Below are 22,238 nucleotides of genomic sequence, written 5' to 3'. Positions count from 1 at the left end.
TTGAAAATTTTACCATGCAGTTTAAAAGAAAAACAAAAATCTACATCCCCCCATTTGATCCATAATGACCATGTGATTTCAAGAAGAAATTAATCCAATCCCTTCCCTCACTTTCATCCCTCCCCTCTCCCCCTCCCCTCCCCTGTCAAGTTTGGTGAAACTTCTACCATGCATTCTCAAGAAGAAGATGAAATTGTACATACTGAATGAGAACGGAATTATGTTTAAAAACCTAGCAGATATTTACTCGCAAAACATCTTGTACCGTTATGTCAGTTACACAGACTGCAAGTATGGACCTACATGTTTTGACGAGTAGACTTTTAAATAGTGAACAACCATTTTGAAGTATCTAAGGTCCTACATGAGATCCGCCGCCACCTGATTATATGCGCATCTTTAATGAGTACATACAGATATTATTGTTGTGTAGCGGTGTTTAGCTACTTGGGATCGGTATGTTCATTGATTGATATAGAGGTACCAAGTCCAGATATGCATAAGAAGACGCAAGAGAAACATAGGCTCCGGAGACTGGATTTGTCTTTCAGAGTATATTTATTTCTTGAGTTTAAGTTTAACTCAAGACTCCAAAAGTTTACAAGTGCAAGTCGCATTTACAATAATATCAGAGAGCAATCCGAAGGTGGCATGTTCCCATGGTGGATGTTGAATCCGAACTCTTTAAGTCTTCTTCAAGACATGATCCAATTCTCTGATCATACATTCAGTCACGAGGATTACACTGGTGGTTACTGGTTACACTGTTGTGACACACTATGAATGGGTGAATGGGGGTGGAGTCTTTGTGTTAAAGAGGGGTTTTAATTGGGCAAAACTTTGGTTGGTATAGGAACAAAGGCGGGACTAGTTTTAAAGAGGAGGTAGTATTCTTGGATTTGGATTTAACAATAATTCTAAGTAATCAATGGAGGAACGGCAGGATGTTTAGGTTTGGCTTAGCCTGGTCGTAAATTAGATGGGGCTAGAAGTACCCAAGGGATGATGAAGGTTGATGACTCACTGGATGAGGAGAGCATTGGTAGGGGTCATTGACTGGTGGAGGTGAACTGGTGGTGTATGTCCAGTCATCAGTGTAGAATGGGAGGGGGTAGTGATAACTTTGTGTATCATTACACAACATTATATCGAAAATGATGATTGCATAATCGTGCATCGTCACTGACAAAATAGTTGTTTTCCTAATTCCGGTCTTATTTGGCTGATCGCCTTTTCATACTAAAACGTCTTTGAATAAACGCCAATGATGAGGAGCAGCAAACCTCAGAACAATGCATGACTGATTTCGTGTCATTGGGTTGGAAATTACCGATTCGCTCGCTATGCGCTATTATGACCTTTCCTGATAGTGTAATTAAGACAGACATTTTTATCCTCTCCACTTACTAGCTGTTTTCACTCTGGAAAAATGTGCGGAAAGGGTGGAAAGTGAAATTACAAATCATTATCATTTAGCTAAAAACTATAGCTTTCTCTTTAAAAGTACCGGCATTTCGCTACAAAATGTCTGAGCCATGTGAGCGGTGATATACCAATACCACAACTGCCCATGCATTTCCCGGCCTTGATTTAAGACAGTTATTATGTTCTGCGCATTAACACTGATCAAGGAGGTTCTAGAGCTGGAGTTCCAAATGGCCATAATTATTCATACAGTATGTCAGATTTCTATGGATGCACAAAAGAATTCCACACGTGCATTACCTTTGACGTTCGATGTTTGAAGCCGCCATCATTCTGGGCAATCAGAAGAAGGATTTTGAACTCTAGCATTATATCGGGTATATTTTGCTTGTTTATTTATTAGATGACATGAAATTTCTCCTCATGATAAAACATATTTTAAAACAAAAGTTAAATTCGTCCATAAATACCTACAAAAGGGTAAACCGAAGCTGTTTGTTGTGAAAGTATTTGGAAGTACACCCTCTATGAATGCCGATTTTAACACTTTTCCGCTATCCGTCAAATAAAACTGATATGGAATAATCTTCGATAACAGTTCTTTATAAATCAATATGTCAGATTTGTGCCCGGACATGTCCATGTCCAGTAAACTTGATTTTCATTTCACCAATTCCTTTGTGATTTCTATCCGCGCATACCCTGCCTATACCTTTTTGTTTTGCTCATATTCCATAAGTAGGTATGACGAAAAGTTATTACCATCATAAAGACATATCTTTCCTAGAAGATAGCTGGTTGTAATGCAATGACACATGCATCAACAATATTGTTGTCTTCCTATCTGTGGGGCAGCTCCAATTTGGTACATGTGTATCTTATACTTCAAATATTTTGAGTGGCGGCTTCGAACATGGTTTCAAAGGGAATAAGAGTTGTGACTCGATTCTCTTGAGCCTCCTTGATCAGATGATTTTACTAGCTATGTTACACACACACACACACACACACACATACTCGTGCATCATGCAGTTCGAGCCGGTAAGCCGTGAACAGGAATTCGAGGAGCGCTCGAAATGTACTGTTTGTAAGAGCAAGTGTGCTTTTACTGTGTGAGTGTGTGTGTATCGTCGGTCGCATTACGAACCGGCGAATGTTCGAATTTGCGCGGAAACACGATTACGAGATAATCGCGTTTAAAGAATCGGGACTTCTTTGAACGTATAAAAACGTGTCTTATAACCGCACATTGATGATGATATTAAGAGAGTGATGAAAGCGGAATTTTCTGCTTTGTCTGATACTAAATATTATTTTGAAGCTGCACCTGGGGCTCTGTGGTAGTGATGCAAAGTGCGTTTGCCGGTTCGTAAAACCCCCCATTTCAGCGTTTTACGTACAAGTACATCGCGTACTAAAGAGAGGGCATTACGAACCGGCAAATGTATACATTTGCCGGTTCGTAAAGCCCATGCTCAATACGTGTGGACGTAGCGAGTGCGCATTACGAACCGGCAAATGTAACATAAAATGGCGCGTATCATCACACATTCCACACGCTTAGGTGGTACGCGCACAGTGTAATGTATACATTCGCCGCTCTAGGTAGTGGGATTGTGATTCATTCATGTTCATTCATGTTCATTCATGTTAGTTGTATCATAATCATGGATATTAGGAAAGTGTAACAAACACCAGTTATTTTCTCAAACTATACAACCTACCTGTACTTTTACACATTAATTGTTGATGCGAGTAATGTTATCAAACTGTGCAATGGGTTTTTGATTGGATGAGTACCGTTCTATTAAAGCGTGCCTGGTAGTCATTCACTATATTACAAGTGTTAAGTCATTATCAGTATTGAGAGAATATAATTACACCCATACAAACACAAACATACACAAACACACATACACGCACATATACCAGTAAACACACTCGAACCCACACACACAACCTACTTTCTGACACATTGATGCCAGTAATGTTATCAAACTGTGCAATGGGTTTTTATTGACTACTGGATGAGTACTAAAAGTGCGCCTGGTAGTCACTGTCTATAAAAAAGTGTAAATTTTCATTATTGAGAGAATATAATTACACCCATGCAAACACAAACATACACAAACACACACTATACATGCACATACCAGTACACACACTCGAACAAACACACACACACACACATACCCTCTAGTACATAGCAGTCATAATCACCTTGTTCTCCCAATTCTAGGTATCTGTGTCTCTCTCACTCCTCTTTTTTTTTTCTTTTGTTCTTTTTTTTTTGTTTTCTATTCACCAGTCCCCAAGTTTGTGAAGAATTCTGCATTTTATTAATTCAAAATGCACCATTCCACATGTGTGTTCATAATTACATACAGTAACTACAAAACAAAGCATTCTCCTCAAACTTCCAGATATAACCTGTAAATTCATAGAGTGATTTTTTTTTGCATTTTCGACAGCTCACAATAATTACATTGCACACTATTATTACAATACATTAAATTACAATTGATACAAAATAAATGTGACATTCTCCATGATACTTCACTATGTAATCTCACTTGGAATGAGAAGTTAGGCATTTGCTGCATTTCAGAATTGTGTTCTGACCACTATAAAAGTGGTGCAATAACATGTACAAAATACAAAATTCTCCCAACACTTCACGAGGTAATCTGACATGTAAATTGGTGAGAAGTTCTGCATTTCCTTGACTTTAATGTATTACAGTAGTACGCGTGTTAGTCACAAATAGTGCAATAACATGATCAAGTGTACCATTCTCCTCAAACTTCACAAGGTAATTTTGCCCAGGGTTGAATTAATGAAAGTGATACCCAATGTGTTTATAAACACGAGTCTACAAACTTTAACAGTCTGCCAACTACTGGACTGCTGGGAGGAGAGTAGTGTACGTCATTTGTCTCTTTTTGCTGTCCTTAGGATGGGGGACAACATGTTAATAACATGTCTGGCTAGCCATTCTCTTTCTAGGACCAGAATTTTCAAGGCATGATAATATTGTCTGATAGACATTCTGCCATTTTCACTGAGGCAATCATAGCCAAAGATTGATATGGTTACGTGTTAAATCACATCTTTGATGGTTAAAATGTGTTCTACCATCTACAAATATTTCTGACTTTTTGTAGGCTTCCCCACTGTTCAGCTTTTTCTTGACAATTCTGTTTTAGATTCCATTAATTTTTTCATGACAACTGAAGATCTATCAGGAATAGAACTGATGTCAGTACCTACATATTCTTCCACATGAAAATCTTCTGGCTTTGCACTGACATCTATCTTCCACTCCCTCAAAAGCCTCAATGGCAGTAGTTTCCAAATTTGCAATGAAGAGACAATAAATGGAATACATACTGGAACACTACACTTTATTTCTATTGTTTATTTTATATTTGAATAAGGTCCTCCCGAAGTGATAAAAATTGGTCGATTTGTGTGAAACTGTGTTGAAATTATTGAAAGCATGTAGCAAATATGTAACACTGAAGATAAAATAATTACCAGAAAGTATTACAAACTTGATCATGCATCAAGTCTATATTTGTACAAGGCACTATGAGCAAGAAATTCACCAATAATTCCCTTTCCTTTCCTTACAAGAAACATGTACAATAGTTTGCCTAAATGGTCTTTATTTTAGGAAAGTTGGTCAACAGTTAGTGCACTACACATAATAATGTAAATACGACCAGATGTATACCAACAAGACTAGATAAAGGGCAGTATAGAATACATACAGCATAATATGAATATGCTGTACTTCCATAACACTTCACAAACAGTTTTCTATTGCTTTCCTGTGTCCGGTTACCATCAAAATCGGTTCTTCAATGTCTGACAGGGACATTGCTTTCTCGAGATTTAACAGTTTTCCATCATCCAGCAAGGTTCAGTATTCTTTGTAATCTGAAATAAGAGTGGAGGACTTAGTCTGCTTTCAAATTGAAATCAGGTACACCTAATGCAAGGAAAACAAATACATAATTTGATGAAACTGCCAAGTCTGGTTGAATAATTGTTACTTCATTTACTGTTTTTTTTAACTATTCTTTGCAGAAGACAAACTATTTTCTTTAAATTTTACAGGTTGCCTGCCACAAACTTTTTCTTACAAGAGTGAAGGATAAAAGAAAAAAAAAAGATAATCAAAGTATTTATCACATGTTTAAATTATTTTACATTTGTTATTGGAAAATTAAGTTTTGGCTCATAATTGCTTTTTTAGGAATTTGCACCACACAGACAGATAATGCAAGAAATACAAACAACAGTTATACAATGCCCTGAACTTCTCAACTCCAGTCGAATTTTCTTCAGCTTCAAAGGTAACATTGCTGCGTTGTTTCTTAGAATGCGGACACCACAGTTGTTTGTAGAGGCTCTGCTTCTGTTGCTGCTGCTGCTTCTAGCAGTGTTGCTAATGTTCCTGGAAGTGCAGATGCTAAAGTTGCAAGAAGAGGCTCTGCTGCTACAGTGGTAAGTAGAGGCTCAGTTGCTACAGTTGTAAGTAGAGGCTCTACCACTGTTGTCGTACTTAGAGGCTCAGCTGCTAGGGCTGTATGTACAGGCTCCGCTGCTGCTGCTGCTGCTGCTGCTGCTGCTGCTTCAAGCGGTGCTGCTGATGTTTCTGGGGATTCAGCTGTCACAAATCGACGTTGAGGCTCTGCTACTGCTGTCGCAAGTAACGATACTGCTGGGGAAGTTGTAAACAATGCATCAATGAAAAAAATTATGTGACCATCCTGTGGGTAGAATCAACAAGAATTATACTAGATATACTTGCAAACATCTATCATGGACACTAGAATCTACAGTGTATTACATGCACATAAAGCAAATTATCAGTAATTGATTTTGTTTTGGGACTGAGAAGAGACGTTGACATAATAAATTGTAAGTAATAATCAATATCAGACTTTTAAAGAAAGGAAGTGGAGAGCTAACAGTCTTCAGCATCCTACAGTCATTACAAACTGCAATTGCGACATTTGTTTTATTCATTACACAGAATTGAACATTTATATTGAAATGGTAATGCAATGAAAGTACATTGTACCTACATGATACTATGCATAAAAATCTCTACATCATTTTAAAATGAAAAAAGACATAATATATCTTGATAAACTTATTGATGTAGAACAAATCAGTAACTATGTATTCAAATTACCTCAGGCAGAAAGAGGAATGCCCTCGTCATCTGACATCCTACGTCCATCCATGGGCATGTTGAAGACTTGAAGCACCCTCCCTTTCCACCAGCCATTTCACTTCTCATATGTACGCAGGAACCTTGTTTCGGTTTGGTCCGTTGAGCATGATAGAGGTCACTTGAGCTGACAGGATTCATAGAACCATCCCTCTTCCACTTGACAAGAACATCTATGCCTACGGTGGTTCAAAAACACACAAAATTGTATGGACAATTTCAGTGAGAAATTTGACAGTTGTGTCATACACTATGTGATAAAACATTACAAGTACCTGCAGGTTTGAAAAATGTGAAGAAGAGTATTTCTTACAGCTAAAGCACAATTTCAGAAGAAAAAACCAAAGTAACATAAGGAAATTCTTTACAGGCAATCACCTACCACATTTTGTGAGACAAAATGAAAATAGCTACAGCCAGCATACCTATTGAAATGCAAAAAAAATTGTCATCAAAGTCTGCTGATCTCTGAAGGGCATAGTAATTCAGGTGCTATTGGTCGAGCTTTTACACCTTGGGGTTGGCAAAGGTAAATAATGATAACTGCTACACATTCTTTGATTAGAAATGTGATGTCTTTCACATCAAAACCTAACAATCTTATACACAGAAGTGTTAGTGCTTGCTTTTTTCTCTTTTAATACATTGAGTAGCAGTCAACATTGATATACATGTATGAAATAATTACAGTAAGGCCATTAGAAACTTCCCCCAAGTATGCTCAAGCAGGTGCCTAGGGAAGAGCTTGTAATATCAACATGAGCCTGTCCTCACCAGGTTAATATCTGCATAAGATACTTGACAGTAGAGTTAGATAAGATCGACATTACAGAAAAGGTATGACTACATTACCTAGTACATTCAGATATCAAAACAGTGATTTCTGTCAAATGACATGGTATTGTTCAATCATCTATTCCACTGAAAGTAATAAATGACCTATTCCATTCACCGTAAACTGAGAAATGTTTGTGAATACCTGGTTCCCGGTACACTTTATGGTCCACAAGTACCGGTACCATAATCATTTGTTACGAATCAAACTTACCATTATAGGCAGAAGGAAAAACATCCTCATCACCACTACTCTCTGCGGTTGTACGTAGAGGCTCTGCTGCTACAGTCTGAAAGGCTCAGCTGCTACAGTTGAAAGTTAGGATCATGCTGCTACAAATGTAGAGTTTTACAGTAGCATACGTAGACGCTCTGTTGCAATAGTACTGTCGGTAGGCCTACTGTAGTACATAGAGGCTTCGCGACTACATTGTATGGAGAAGTTCAGCTGCTACAGTTGCACTTTACAGGCTCTGCTAATGCTGCTCCTGCGCCGAGAGGTGCTGCTGCTGTTCCTGAGATGCTAGCTGCTACAGTTGTTAATGATAGCGGTGCTGCCTTTGTTTGTGGGGACTCGGCTCCTGCTTGTAGTACGTGGCCTGCTGCTCCTAGAATTATCCCCAAGATATAAATAAGGAAAATCATGTCAGTGTTATCAGGGCACAAATAGGATACCGCGGTAACTTATATAGAATAAAAATCCCTGGATATAGGCTTATACTTGTACGGGTACATGAGTGTCAAAAAAAACTGTGAGTACCGGTACCGGTAATCAACTTCGTTTAATTTTTCTGAAAGTTCATTGATATCTGTCCCGGTAATCAAAATAAGTACCGTAAAACGGGGGTGAATAGGGACAAATTTAAAGTTATTATGATTGTATTTTTTTCATGCATCCCAGAGACTCAATCTTATGTGGGGATTTATGTCCACCTAAATACCTTTAATTTGGTATTGTGAAAAAAATTAAATATTTGGGGGAAAAGTATGTTTTTTGATAAAATGATGCTGTCCCTATTGACCCCAAATTTGGGGTCAACAGGGACAACACTATTTTTGATCCAAAAAAAGCTGTTTGGAGGCATTTTTTTTTCAATCCATCCCAATGAATTGGATTAAGGGAACAACTACAGAGTTTAAAAATGATATACAAACATTTAAGAGCAATCTATTCCATTGATAAATCAATCTTTAAAAAAAAATTGCAACAGCCCAACAATATGAGCTGATATAAAAAAATGTGACCCATCAGGTCAAAGGTTAAGATTGAAAAGTAGGTCAAAACTTTACTAATCCATTGAATTGCACTCAAATATTAACCCACTTCTTCTTGTAGTGGCAAATCATGATGTACAATCTTATTCATACACTCTAAATTCAGTGTAACTTGACTCTTATGATGTCGGGGATATTTTGGGAGTAATTTCAGTTCTTACAGCAATTATAAGCTGGCACCTATAGTATGGGTCTGACCCAAACAGATGTGTTATTGGCATTAAAACATGCAGAAGACAGAGAAAAGGGTCATGAAATACAAGTGGAAAAGTCCTAGCCTGTCTTAGGCAGTGAAAAAAATTCCCAAGAGGGTGGGTGGGGCCGGGGTTCCCAGACCCTTCCTCCCCAAGTTAGGGTTACGACAGCAAAGTTCACTCTCATCTATGTATACAAAAGTGAAGCCACATATCCAAAGATCTTATTGCTCTCTTGTCAAGAGATTTAGAATAAAAATTCACACTTTTGGAAATAGCTGGACATAACAAACATTTCAGAGCAATTTATGACATTGTAATAGTTAATCACACAGAAAATTTAAAGGGCCAATCAAACGACACCATGGTGTCCCTATTCACCCCAGTCTAACTGATTTTTTGCCCAAGAGAAGAAAAAATGTGCTGTCACAAATTCCTGTAGGAATAATTATTTCATATTTAAAGGTGTGTTGTAGGACCTAATAGGCTAGATTCATGAACATTTTCAGCGAATTTCATTAATCAATGGCCACAGGAGCAGAAAAGTTTTGACCGCCCTGATTTTTTGGTGATTTTTTCAAAACTTTTATTTGGACCTCCTGTACCCTTTAAAAAATTTTTCACATCAGGAGGACCACTTTCTGGACACTGTTGGATGGTCTTCCATCCTGTGATAAAAGTAAGAAAAAAGTTCAAGTAAATATGAAACATGCACATTCAAAAACTTTTCTCGGTTTTGTCCCTATTCACCTCGCCGTCCCTATTCACCCCGTTTTACGGTAACATACCGGTGAATACAACCTCGATTTAGCCTATAAATTTACTGTTTATGCGGATTTCAGTTAGACAGTAAAGGCCAGAGCAGCTATTCTTGCATGCTTAAGGAAGCTAACTATAACTGACTTAACACTGACGCTAAACAGTCTCATCATGCAATTTCATTCTTACTTAGGGCCTAAATACTATTTTTTTTTTTTAATGCAACAACATGAATCTTTGAAAACAATGATAATCATTTATTACTTTGGGCCTATTTTCAGTTCTACCTGGGTATTTGCAATTGCTACACGATATTTTTTATTTCAGTTTATAGATTCTACTATGCTTTAGTTTAAAAAACAATGCATCCGGGTTGTATGGGAGGATTGCTTTATCTCTGACCAAGAATAATCAAGGACCACCTTCGACAAAAATGGTGGCTAGGTGTACAGTAAGGGCACCGGTTTTCGACACTTTAGCACATTTCCTTGTTTACCATCAATACTGCATCGTTTTACCTCGGAATTTCGATATGAAGTTGAGCTACAAAGGCCAATAATAATATGCCTTAAACGAATTCCCATTTGAAATCACTCGCGTTCAATTTTTAAGCGATTTCCGTCACGCCGTCGCTGGCATCAGATTTCGACACCCAGCATCATTTTTCAACACAATCACGGCGCGCATCACACAGAAATCACATGGCGCGTACAGTACGCGTACACTGCATTGTGGACGCAAACTAGCAATCATACCGGCGCAAGAACTTGTTGTTTCCTCTATAACGTGTCTTGATATGGGAATGTCGAAATCTGGTGCCACATTCTCAAATAGTCCGGGAGCCAGCGGGGGTCAGCCTAGCTGAAAAGGTTACCAATTTTTAAGTATATAGCAATTTAGTACATATGCCCCTAAGTATGGAAATGCACGTCTGGCTGGTCATCGGTGGTGGGTGTGGCCAGGAGGGCCCAAAAAAGGACCCCTCAAAATTAGGCTAGCCTAGCTGGAAAAGTAACCCCATGAAAACCACTGGAACTTGTTCGTTACACTTACAGGATAAATGAATGACCATTGCCAGACGTTTTAAGTGGTGGGGGGTAGCCGCCAGACGCTCTTAAAGGCCCAACTCCCAGCTAGGCTAGCCTAGCTGAAAAAGTAACCTCATGAAAACCACTGGAACTTGTTCGTTACACTTACAGGATAAATGAATGACCATTGCCAGACGTTTTAAGTGGTGGGGGGTAGCCGCCAGACGCCCTTAAAGACCCAAATTTTTCCAGCTAGGCTAGCCTAGCTGAAAAAGTAACCTCATGAAAACCACTGGAACTTGTTCGTTACATTTACAGGATAAATGAATGACCATTGCCAGACGTTTTAAGTGGTGGGGGGTAGCCGCCAGACGCCCTTAAAGACCCAAATTTTTCCAGCTAGGCTAGCCTAGCTGAAAAAGTAACCTAATGAAACCCACTGGAACTTGTTCGTTACACTTACAGGATAAATGCATGACCATCGCCAGACGTTTTAAGTGGTGGGGGGTAGCCGCCAGACGCCCTTAAAGACCAAACTTTTTCCAGCTATAGTAGGCTAGCCTATAGCTGAAAATATAACCTGATGAAACCCGCTGGAACGTGTTATTTACACTTACAGGATATATGCATGGCCGTTGCCAGACGTTTGAAGAAGTGGGGGGGGGGGGGGGGGGTGTAGCCGCCAGATGCCCTCAAAGACCCAGTTTACCAGCTAGACTATAACCCTGGCTGGAAAAGTAACCTCCTGAAACCACTGGAACTTGTTCTATGTTTGTATCTCACCTGATAAACACTGTCGACATAGTATTCTGGTGTTCTTTCAATAACTTTCCACACTTTTGAGCTGTATGATCACCAAATTCACTCCTCAGATCATCTAATGATTGCTGTCAAGTGTTAATATTGGTGAAGTCCGACTACGTCAACAGTCAAAAAGTCAATGAACTAGGCCTATGCCATTTGAAAATCTTTGTAATCACAAAGTCGATAAACTAATGTGGACGAGACATCACTTCGCTTTTGCCTTGTTAAATGGTGAATATTAAATTAATTTGTAAGCTTCCGTTTCTAATTCATACAGCACCAGCATACATGTCTGAGAATAGCGGTAAAGAAGATTAGAGTCTTTGGCAACAAGTGCAAAATTAAATTCTGTGCCTTATTTGCTAAACAAACGTGGTAGGAGGACAACGACCTGTTAGGCAATATGGCGGACCAATAGCTCTATATTATTAGTGTTATAGAATAAATGACAATGATGTAGTTCTGAAGCATACTTTTCATTAGATGCTTTTGCAATGACTCAATGTATACTTTTAATCGAACTAAGTATATATCCATGACTTGCTCATGAATTACGGCAGAACGATTCCGTGAGGAAAGTTTTCTGTCATGTCATTACGGAAGAAGTGAACGTGTCAATATTTTGCTATTTGTTCCATAATTATTTCTGAAGTGGTTGAATGTATTTTCCTAAAACATTTTTTTTCTTTTACCTACGTTGCATCCAAATGCCTACTCGTTGAAAAAATGCGGGCCATGTATTCAAAGGTCAAAGATCATAGGTTAATGGAAGTAGGGCATACATTGTACAACATTTCACTAAGTTTTTTTTTTTTTTTTTGGGGGGGGGGGGGGGAGGTGATTCAAAGTGTCCTAAAACCTTGTATTTTAATACATGTATATAGTTTTGTAGTCACGACTCTTGCTATTATTGTATGATGCCAAACTCTTCCCGCTCATACAAATGCAGCCGTTTCAGGGAAATAATTATGATAATGATTGGTAATGCTGAAGTGGTTCATAACATTCCATTGATACTATGTATAGAACAGAAAGTGAATTTGACAATGGTATTTATGATATCCGCAATTTACTCTTTGACAGGTTCTATCATCCGATTAATAATGTATAAATTGAATATACAGTAGTCCCCTATTCAGTAACTACAGGTTAAGTTAGATAAGCTGCATTCATTTTGCACGCGACCATGGCGTTATAGCCAAAGATGATTGAATTCTGTAAATCTCTGTGTGCCTGCACAGGATTGGAAAACGAAACAAATTTCTGTGTATATAGAACAACGAAACAGAAACTGATGCATGCATTATCTCAGTCACTTTGTTATGCATCATGATGGTTTGCTCATTGCAGTTCCGGAATCTCAGCTCGAGGGACTCGAATTGATCCTAAATCAGTCGGCATGCGTGTATCACCCAAAACAATATCTGAACACAATTATAACTGCAGTCCTCCATAGTCTGTATTGGTTGTCGATAAGGGCTGGTATCAAGTTTGATTTTCATATTATTTACAGTACCGAAGTTGTATTTAATTGTTTTCATCGAAATGCCCATATACGGTATGCGTATCTCAGTTAACTCTTTAAACCATAGTTGTAATCAACGTGCCAAGAATCTCATGTTTTCAATAAGCGTGAACTCCAAGACATGTCGTGATAAAGACTTTAAGACAATTGGCATCGTCATTATAAAACGAATTCCCCTTTTACAAGACACGTTTTAGATTTTAGATAGAAATATGGATTCGTTTGAATGCATACAAACAGCTTCTTAAATCCTCTTACATTTTGTTTTTAAGATATGGTGTATACTTTAGAAGTGTAAGAAGCATGCTCTTGTTTTAGAGGCTTTGAGTACTGGTAAGAAGCATATGTTATTCTTATTGATTATGTGAATAAGTACGCATTCAAGAACGTTTTGAATAAAACGTATCCAGACAACTGCATATCATATTTTCACCTCTTCCTTAAACATGCAGATGTATACTCTTGCCGAGAAGGTTAACTGTTTAATAGATATAGTGCTCACCTTATTGAAAAGGTAATTGGGTAAATTTTTGGTTTCAGTATATCATTCAAACACAACTAAGTTAACTTTTACATTAACATTTTCACTACTGGCAAATTCTGTACGCACACACATTTCATGATTCACAAGATCCAAGTTACACTAATCCTATTTACTTTGCAGAGTGCAACAACAACATAAGTTACATGCTGAGCAAATAGGCTTACATCAGTTCGCACTATTCAAGGTTTAGAGTAGTTAAGGAACTAAATCGTACCCGATTTTGTGATGCTAAGTTGCACCTTGAGATGATGGGCAATATTGCCCCTGTAAAGGAGCAGGCAGTGACACCGACTTGCTCCTTTGAAGGAGCAATTTTGCAGCAGTCATGGAGCAAATAAGCACCACATAGGTGCAACATCATACCAATAAGGCACAAGGTTGCACCCTCAAGGTACGAGGTTGCGCCTTTTTCAAGGGGGCAAAGTTGCTCCCGAGGGTGTAACTTTCACCCTTTCTTGCGGGTACAAAGTAGCATCCAAAGTTCCAAGATTGCACCCTCAAAACAAGGCACAATCTTGGAACTTTGGTTGTTTCTTTGCACCCTCACGAAAGGATGTAAAGTTGCACCAAGATGTAAAGGCTACACGGGGTGCAAAGGTGCGCCGAAAGGTAAAGGGTGCAAGATAGCACCCTCAAGAAAGGTGCAACTTAGCACCATTAATGTGGGTGGAAAGATGCACCCCCACGAAGAGGTGCAATCTAGCACCACTTAGTGTGGGTGGAAAGATGTACCCAAGGGAACATTTTCGCACCCTCAATAAAGGGTTCAACTTTGCACCCTCTCTGCAGTATTATTTTATACACACGTGAATTCCTTGTTCCTGTGAGCTACGTTTAATATGAGCGTGACCCAGTATTAGACACGTGTCAAGCCTTTGCAGACACAGAATTTTTTATTCATATTCTTTAAAGGTCATTTAAAACAAATTTAAGTATATATTTATTTCTTTTAAGTTAAGAGGAGCAAATGTGCAGATCATGACTTGTGATACATGTTACGGGAAGTCTATATTTTTATGTCTACTCGGTTTTTTTTTTCAACTACAAGGAATTACCTATGAGCTAATTGGATAAAGGAGCTGAGCATTCCTTTTTTTTTTCATCAGTTAATGTAAGTGCTGGTGTATTATTCTTGAAAAGTTGGCATCTAAATGTCCTCCAAACCAAGTACTTACTTTATAAAATTATATTTCTGTGAATTACGTTTCTTATGAGCATGACAGATCTGTAGACACGTGTCATAGTGGTTACAAACACTAAGTTTCCTTTGCTTTCATCGTTATCAAGAAGCGATTTTGAACAATTTCAGATGTTCAGTTTTTTTTTTCAATTTCGTTACGAGAAGGCAATAATGATTTCATGTAAAATATGTTAAGGAAAGTTGATAGTTTGGTTATTTTATCATTTCTCATCTTTGTCTTCTCAACAAGAAGATGATACACATGAGCTCATTTGCTAAAGAAGTTGAAGGATGTTTAATTGCTGGTAGCCACGTATGGGGCTTTTGTCATAGCATTTTGCATCTTAATCCCTCGAAACTAAGTACATGCAGTATTAGTTTATAGAAAACATAATATTTTTGTTGTTGCTGTGACTGAGCTTATTCATATGAATTTTAGACACGTTTCTCATATGTTTCTGTCATATGCTTTACTGAAGAACAGCAAATGTTGAGTTTATTGGCAAGAGAGGTTGATCATTACTTTACATTTAAGCTCATTGAAGTGCCGGAGCATAAACTTGTCTTGAAATATTAGCATCCAAAACCCTCCAAACCAAAAACGTGCAATACTATAGACACGACAGGAATTCCTTGTTGTTGTGAGTTATGTTTCTTAAAAACACAGATTTTTTCTGCTTTTGCAGTGTACTATGTTCAAAAACACTCTTGAACGATTATCAGATTTCGTTTCTTTCTTAAGAGAAGAAAACGGTGAGGTAATGTGAAGCATGTTCCTATAAGTTTTATTTCGTTAATAATTTTTCTTTACCCATCTCCTCAACCGTAAGGTGATATGGTACCTAAAAGTCATAGGCCAAAGGTGTTGAGCTTTATTTCCCCTTTTTAAAGGAAATTTAAGAGCTGGGGCATTATTTTTTTAAAAGTTGGCATTTTAAGCTATGTACACCGAGGACGAGTCGTACTGAATGGATTTCTTGTTGCAGTAGAATTGTATTTTTTATGAGCTTGATGGAGTATTAGACAATTGTATAAAGTGTTTGCAAAAACTGTTAATGTATTCCCTTTTGCTAATGTCCAAAGAGTTCATTTGCCAAGTTTTGATTGTCTTTTGTTTTAATCATCAGGGGTCTGTTTTATCATGGTCATAGAGGAAAGAAACTTAATTATAAAAAAAAGCCTTCATATAAGAAGAGATACTGTAGGACACAATTTCATCAAAAGTTGTGATTTTCAACATTTCCAAAATGCAATTGATGAATATTTCTCCCCAGGGCACAGAAAGAAAGTAGTTTTTGGTCTTGTTTTTTTTTTTTCACGTCAGTATGTTATAATACCCGCGGGTTTACGCCCATCCCACCAATTTCCATCCGGATACTGTACCCGGCCCTGTTTTTTTTTTTTTTTTTTTTTTTTTTACACTGCAAAGAAAATGAGAACACTGATGTTTGAGAAAAATCCCGACATGTTTGATTGGGCAATTCTTTTTTGATGTCTATTATTCTTTCCAAATAAGTTTTTTGGTTATCACTGAGGACAAATACAGATACCCTATTTCTTCTACCAAAACCACAGCACTGTATATTCTCATATTTCTACAGTATTTTGTCTCAACACTTGCCCTATTAATATTTCAAAGCATGTTTCCATGTGCGCTCAAGAAACTCCCCCATTAAAGGAGACCTCCGGGTGATTCTCAGATGTTTACATTTTGTACAACTATGAATTAGTTATACTGAGGACAGAGTTTCAGAATTTGTGATAATTGGGATGAGGAATAAGAATATTTTCAAAAAATAGAGCAAATTGCAATGAACAAGGATGATGACATGGGAGAGTCACCATAAGAATGCATGAATTACACTGCTATCATTTCTGAAATATGTGAACCTTATAGCTGGTAAAATTGTGTCTTTGAGAGCGTCTGGGGGCTACGCCCCACCACTTAAAGCGTCTGGCAACGGTCATGCATTTATTCTGTAAGTGTTAGAACAAGTTCCAGTGGGTTTCATGGGATTACTTTCCTAATTTTCAGCTAGGCTAGCATAGCTGGTAAGAGTTTGGTCTTTGGGGCGTCTGGCGGCTATTGTCTGGCAACGATCATTCAATTATCCTTTGAGTGTATCACAAGAACAAGTTCCAGTGGGTTTCAGGAGGTTATTTTTCCAGCTATATATAGGCTATAGTTCAGTCTAGCTGGAAAAATTGGGTCTTTAAGGGCGTCTGGCGGCTTCCCCCCCCCCCCCCCCCCACCACCATTTAAAACGTCTGGCAACGGTCATGCATATCCTGTAAGTATAAAGAACAAGTTCCAGTGGGTTTCACAAGGTTACTTGTTCAGCAAGGCAAGCCTAGCTGGAAAAAGTTTGGTCTTTAAGGGCGTCTGGCGGCTACCCCCCACCACTTAAAACGTCTGGCAATGGTCATTCATTTATCCTGTAAGTGTAACGAATAAGTTCCAGTGGGTTACATTAGGTTACTTTTTCAGCTAGGCTAGCCTAGCTGGAAAAATTTGGGTCTTTAAGGGCGTCTGGCGGCTACCCCCCCCCCCCCCACCACTTAAAACGTCTGGCACTGGTCATTCATTTATCCTGTAAGTGTAACGAACAAGTTCCAGTGGGTTTCATGAGGTTACTTTTTCAGCTAGGCTAGCCTAGCTGGAAAAATTTGGGTCTTTAAGGGCGTCTGGCGGCTACCCCCCACCACTTAAAACGTCTGGCAATGGTCATTCATTTATCCTGTAAGTGTAACGAACAAGTTCCAGTGGTTTTCATGAGGTTACTTTTTCAGCTAGGCTAGCCTAGCTGGAGTTGGGCCTTTAAGAGCGTCTGGCGGCTACCCCCCACCACTTAAAACGTCTGGCAATGGTCATTCATTTATCCTGTAAGTGTAACGAACAAGTTGCAGTGGTTTTCATGGGGTTACTTTTCCAGCTAGGCTAGCCTAATTTTGGGGGGTCCTTTTTGTGGCCCTCCTGGCCACACCCACCACCGATGACCAGCCAGACGTACATTTCCATACTCAGGGGCATATGTACTAAATTGCTATACACATAAAAATTGGTAACCTTTTCAGCTAGGCTGACCCCCGCTGGCTCCCGGACTAAAAGCCAACTCTTTCTACAAGTTTGCTCATTTATCACGAATTCAGCCATGATATTACTAAAGACGATTATGAAATCAAACATCAAGATTTGGCAAACAAACTGATACTAAAGCAAGATAACCGGCACGGGTGAATTTAATTTTACGGCGATGTATACAAAATGCGTCATATTGTTTTGAACCCCTAAAAATGGCTGACATTAACATTTCTGCTGACACTGTGTTGCTTTTCTCCTAAATATTCTACCGTCGGATTATGATGACAAGTGACAAACGGTGTTTATGTAAGACTAGAAATGTGATTGATAACTTGGTTGATTGCTGAAGTCAGACATTTGTATTGAGTATAAAATTTTATGAGAATTATCTGCTGGGTGTCGAAATCTGGGTCCTGTTGAAAACTGGTGCACTAACGGTACGACTGTGTAGGATCTACAACTACAAGGAAATGAAATACACAGGAAAGCTACTTTTACATGATAATGTCGAGCAATTCTACTTCTCTGATGTAATATTTTATGATTACACATTAACCTGCCCCGATTATCATTACTTTTGTTTTTAAACAGAAGATTAAATAACAAATGAGCAACAAAATGCACCTAGTAGTTACATACCAGCACAATTCCGAGTGCATGGGACTGATGGTGATGACGAGCCTTCGCTCGCTGCCTCGCAAGCTCCTCGATTCGCCCACCGAACTAAAACATAGTGGAATGCGTGTCCCTATTCCCAACATACACGAGACCGTGCAGCCAAATTTACCGTGTTGCGTCGCCATCTTGTTAGGTCAATTTTTCCTTATATGGAGTGCACGCTTAGGCGCGGTCAGACTGGGCCACTGGTACGCGCGCAAGCAAGAGTACGCCGTCCAGTGGCTAGTGATTATGACATAACAATGCACGTTTGTACATGACAATGGCCTTGCGCTTCGGAGACATAGCCCGCAAACAGATCGAGAAGTTTGGCGGAAAGTTACGTGGAAAGTTTGCGGTCACACTGGCAAAACTTCGAGTTAAACTTCTCGATCTTTTGCCAGTCTGACAAAGTCGATAAAAAGGGTCTAGAGCTCGACGAAATCATGTGTGCACGGGCGCTGTGTGTAGGCTGTATGGCGGCTATGCGCAGGACTCACATTAGTTCTTTTAACATGTTTGCGGCGTTTTTTTTTTTTCTTGCTGTTGAATTTCTAGATTGCTTTATTAAATCTAGAATTACATATGCACCGTAAATAAATCAAGTTTCTTCATTAATAAGCACTTTAATTTAGGCATAATGCTCGCCACTAAAAGAAGTTAGGCCCAGAGTTTCAGTTGCTCATCAAAAGCAGGCAAGATCCATGCGTCTGTCTTATGGCTTCATATCATCAGTGCTTCCACTTTTCAAGGTCAGTCCTCCTGAAATCGACACTAAAAACTCCTGGAATTTACAAGAATATCCTGGAATTTTTCAAACAGGCTACAAATACATGATTAATTGTGAGGTAAAAATGACAGAGGTAAAAATGTCATAGTAAAATGGCAGAGGTAGAAATGGCAGAGGCAAAAATGGCAGAGGTAAAAATGGCAGAAGAAAAAATGGCAGAGGTAAAATGTCAGAAGTAATGAGAGCGATTTCGTCAGAGGTAAACGTATGAAGAGGTTTTGAATAATAACCTATAGCCACAGCAAACTGTATTTATCAAATTATCAAATCCAAATTGCAGATTTGAAGAATATTTATTGAATTATATTTTAAAAAGATGACAGCACTCTCATTATTCTGATTTTGATTCAAGTGCAGTGGCGTAATCTGTCTGTTCAGAGTAATAATAAACCAGCTAAAAAAGAGCCTAGTATAGGCCTATGGGAAATTATCATTATTATCATTATTACTAAAGGGGGTTTCAACAATGCTGCATAGCCCTTAAACAGTATAATCCTATACGTTGTTTCGCCCAATGAAGTTATCACACACACAATCATACACACACACACACACACACACATACACACACACACACACACACACACACGCACGAACCCACTTTTGGTATAAACATATACTTCTATACGCAGATATACAACATTTACTCTCACATACACACTCTTACACAAACGAATTCCGCTCACTTCCAGGCTAGTATATTGTCATTATTTTTCATTTTTTGAACTGTTTAGTGTAAAGAAGTGAAGGAGACATTGTCGAAGCGAACCGCTAATTTTTCACCTGTTCTATGTTATTTTCTCACATTCAGGTTTCATAGGAGCCTATATCTTTCTCACAAGGCCTGATAGAAGTAAAAATACAAAACGCAAAAAACAAACTATAGCTAGATGTATCGGCAGACATCAGTAGGCTCTGGCAAAATATTTCATTACATTGTTCAAAGATTTAGGAGTGATCCCTGAGGTCACTCCAAAATGAGTGAAAATGAACATTTTCACTCAAAATTCACTCCAATTTCACTCTAAATTCACTATTTTTTGTATTCACTCCTTTAAGAGTGAATATTTTCACTCAATTTTTTTTTAGAGAGAGTATGTAGCACAGGAGTGTAGGAACATTAGTAGAGCATTTTGTGATACCCCTATATATATATATATATATATATATATATATATATATAACATTTTCGTGTAATTAATGATTTGTTTAACCCCTAATTTGGGGGGGGGGGGGAAATACGGAACATCAAGCGCTGAGAAATGAGACAACCTGGAGAGAAATTAGATAATCATCATGACCAAAGTAGGATTTACATATGCTGCGGGGAGAAATGTAACACTATGCCCTATTGAATTTCTCCCAGTGATAACAAAAACAGTAAAAGATCCCTGCCAATTTTTCATACCTGCATGTCTGTTATCAAGCAATTTTATCTTCAGAAGTTTGCACACTTATTAAAATACCTATTAACATAGTATAGGACCTACGAGATCTAAGTTTGATATTTTACTGACAAGATACCTGTAGAGCTGTATGGTAGTCAATATGTCCTTTTTCAGGTGTACCGAGGCTCATACTGATATAATTGGATTGTTGACTTGCCGACCATTTTTCAACTTATATACATGAGTTTATATTTCTCCCCGTGTCCCATTTCTCCCCGGTCTCCCCCGTGCTTTAATTATTTCAGGAGAAGGCACGAAAAGCGCGTATTGCTAGAAAGGTGTCAGAAACATGAAGGAAAATAAAATCTCTGTCACTTTTACCTCGTCATCTTGCATTTCTACGACTAAATTTCTATCAATGACATTTTTATCTCTGGCATTTTGACCACTGACATTTCGACCACTGACATTTGTACCACTGTCTTAATTATTTACCTCTGCCTTTATTACCTCTGACATTTTTACCTCTGACATTTTTACCTCTGCCATTTTTACCACTCCCTTGTGAAAAAGTACTGCAGTAGTACTGCAGTACAAGTACTGCAGTACTACTGCAGTACACGTACTGCAGTAGTACTGCAGTACTAGTACTGCAGAAGTACTGTAGTAAATTGGACACTTTACTGCAGTACTAGTACTGCAGTACTGCAGTACCAGTACTGCAGTACTACCTCACTTCTTCCTTGCAGTACTAGTACTGCGTACTGCAGTACTGGTACTGCAGTACCAGTAGGCCTATTGCAGTACCAGTACTACACAGCAGTACTACTGCAGTACTGGGTACTGCAGTACCACTGCAGTACTACTGCAGTACCACTGCAGTACTACTGCAGTACCACTGTAGTACTACTGCAGTACCAGCACTGCAGTAGTACTGCAGTACCAGTACTGCAGTACCAGTACTGCAGTAGTACTGCAGTACCACTGCAGTACCAGTACTGCAGTAGTACTGCAGTACCACTGCTGTACCAGTACTGCAGTAGTACCGTACCCCTAGTACTGCAGTACCATTGCAGTACTGGTACTGCAGTAGTACCAGTACTACAGTAGTACTGCAGTACCAGTACTGCAGTAGTACCAGTACTGCAGTAGTACCAGTACTACAGTAGTACTGCAGTACCACTGCAGTACCAGTACTGCAGTAGTACTACAGTACCAGTAATGGTACTGCAGTACTCAGTACCGGCACTGTTGTACTACTGCAGTACCAGTACTGCAGTAGTACTACAGTACCAATAGTGGTGCTGTAGTACTGTAGTACCAGTACTGCAGTAGTACTACAATGGTACTGCAGTAGTACCAGTACAGGGAAACCTGGGAAACGAGGATATCTTATTGGTCTCATCTGAATTTGCAAATATTGAAATAGTAAACATACAGTATGCATATGTTTACAATGAGGTACATATGAGGTACATATAACAAGGAAAAAATGGTGGTCCCACCAA

This window comes from Diadema setosum, chromosome 19, assembly GCF_964275005.1.
Source record: "Diadema setosum chromosome 19, eeDiaSeto1, whole genome shotgun sequence".
Lineage (NCBI taxonomy): Eukaryota > Metazoa > Echinodermata > Echinoidea > Diadematoida > Diadematidae > Diadema > Diadema setosum.
This window is presented reverse-complemented; position numbering follows the sequence as displayed.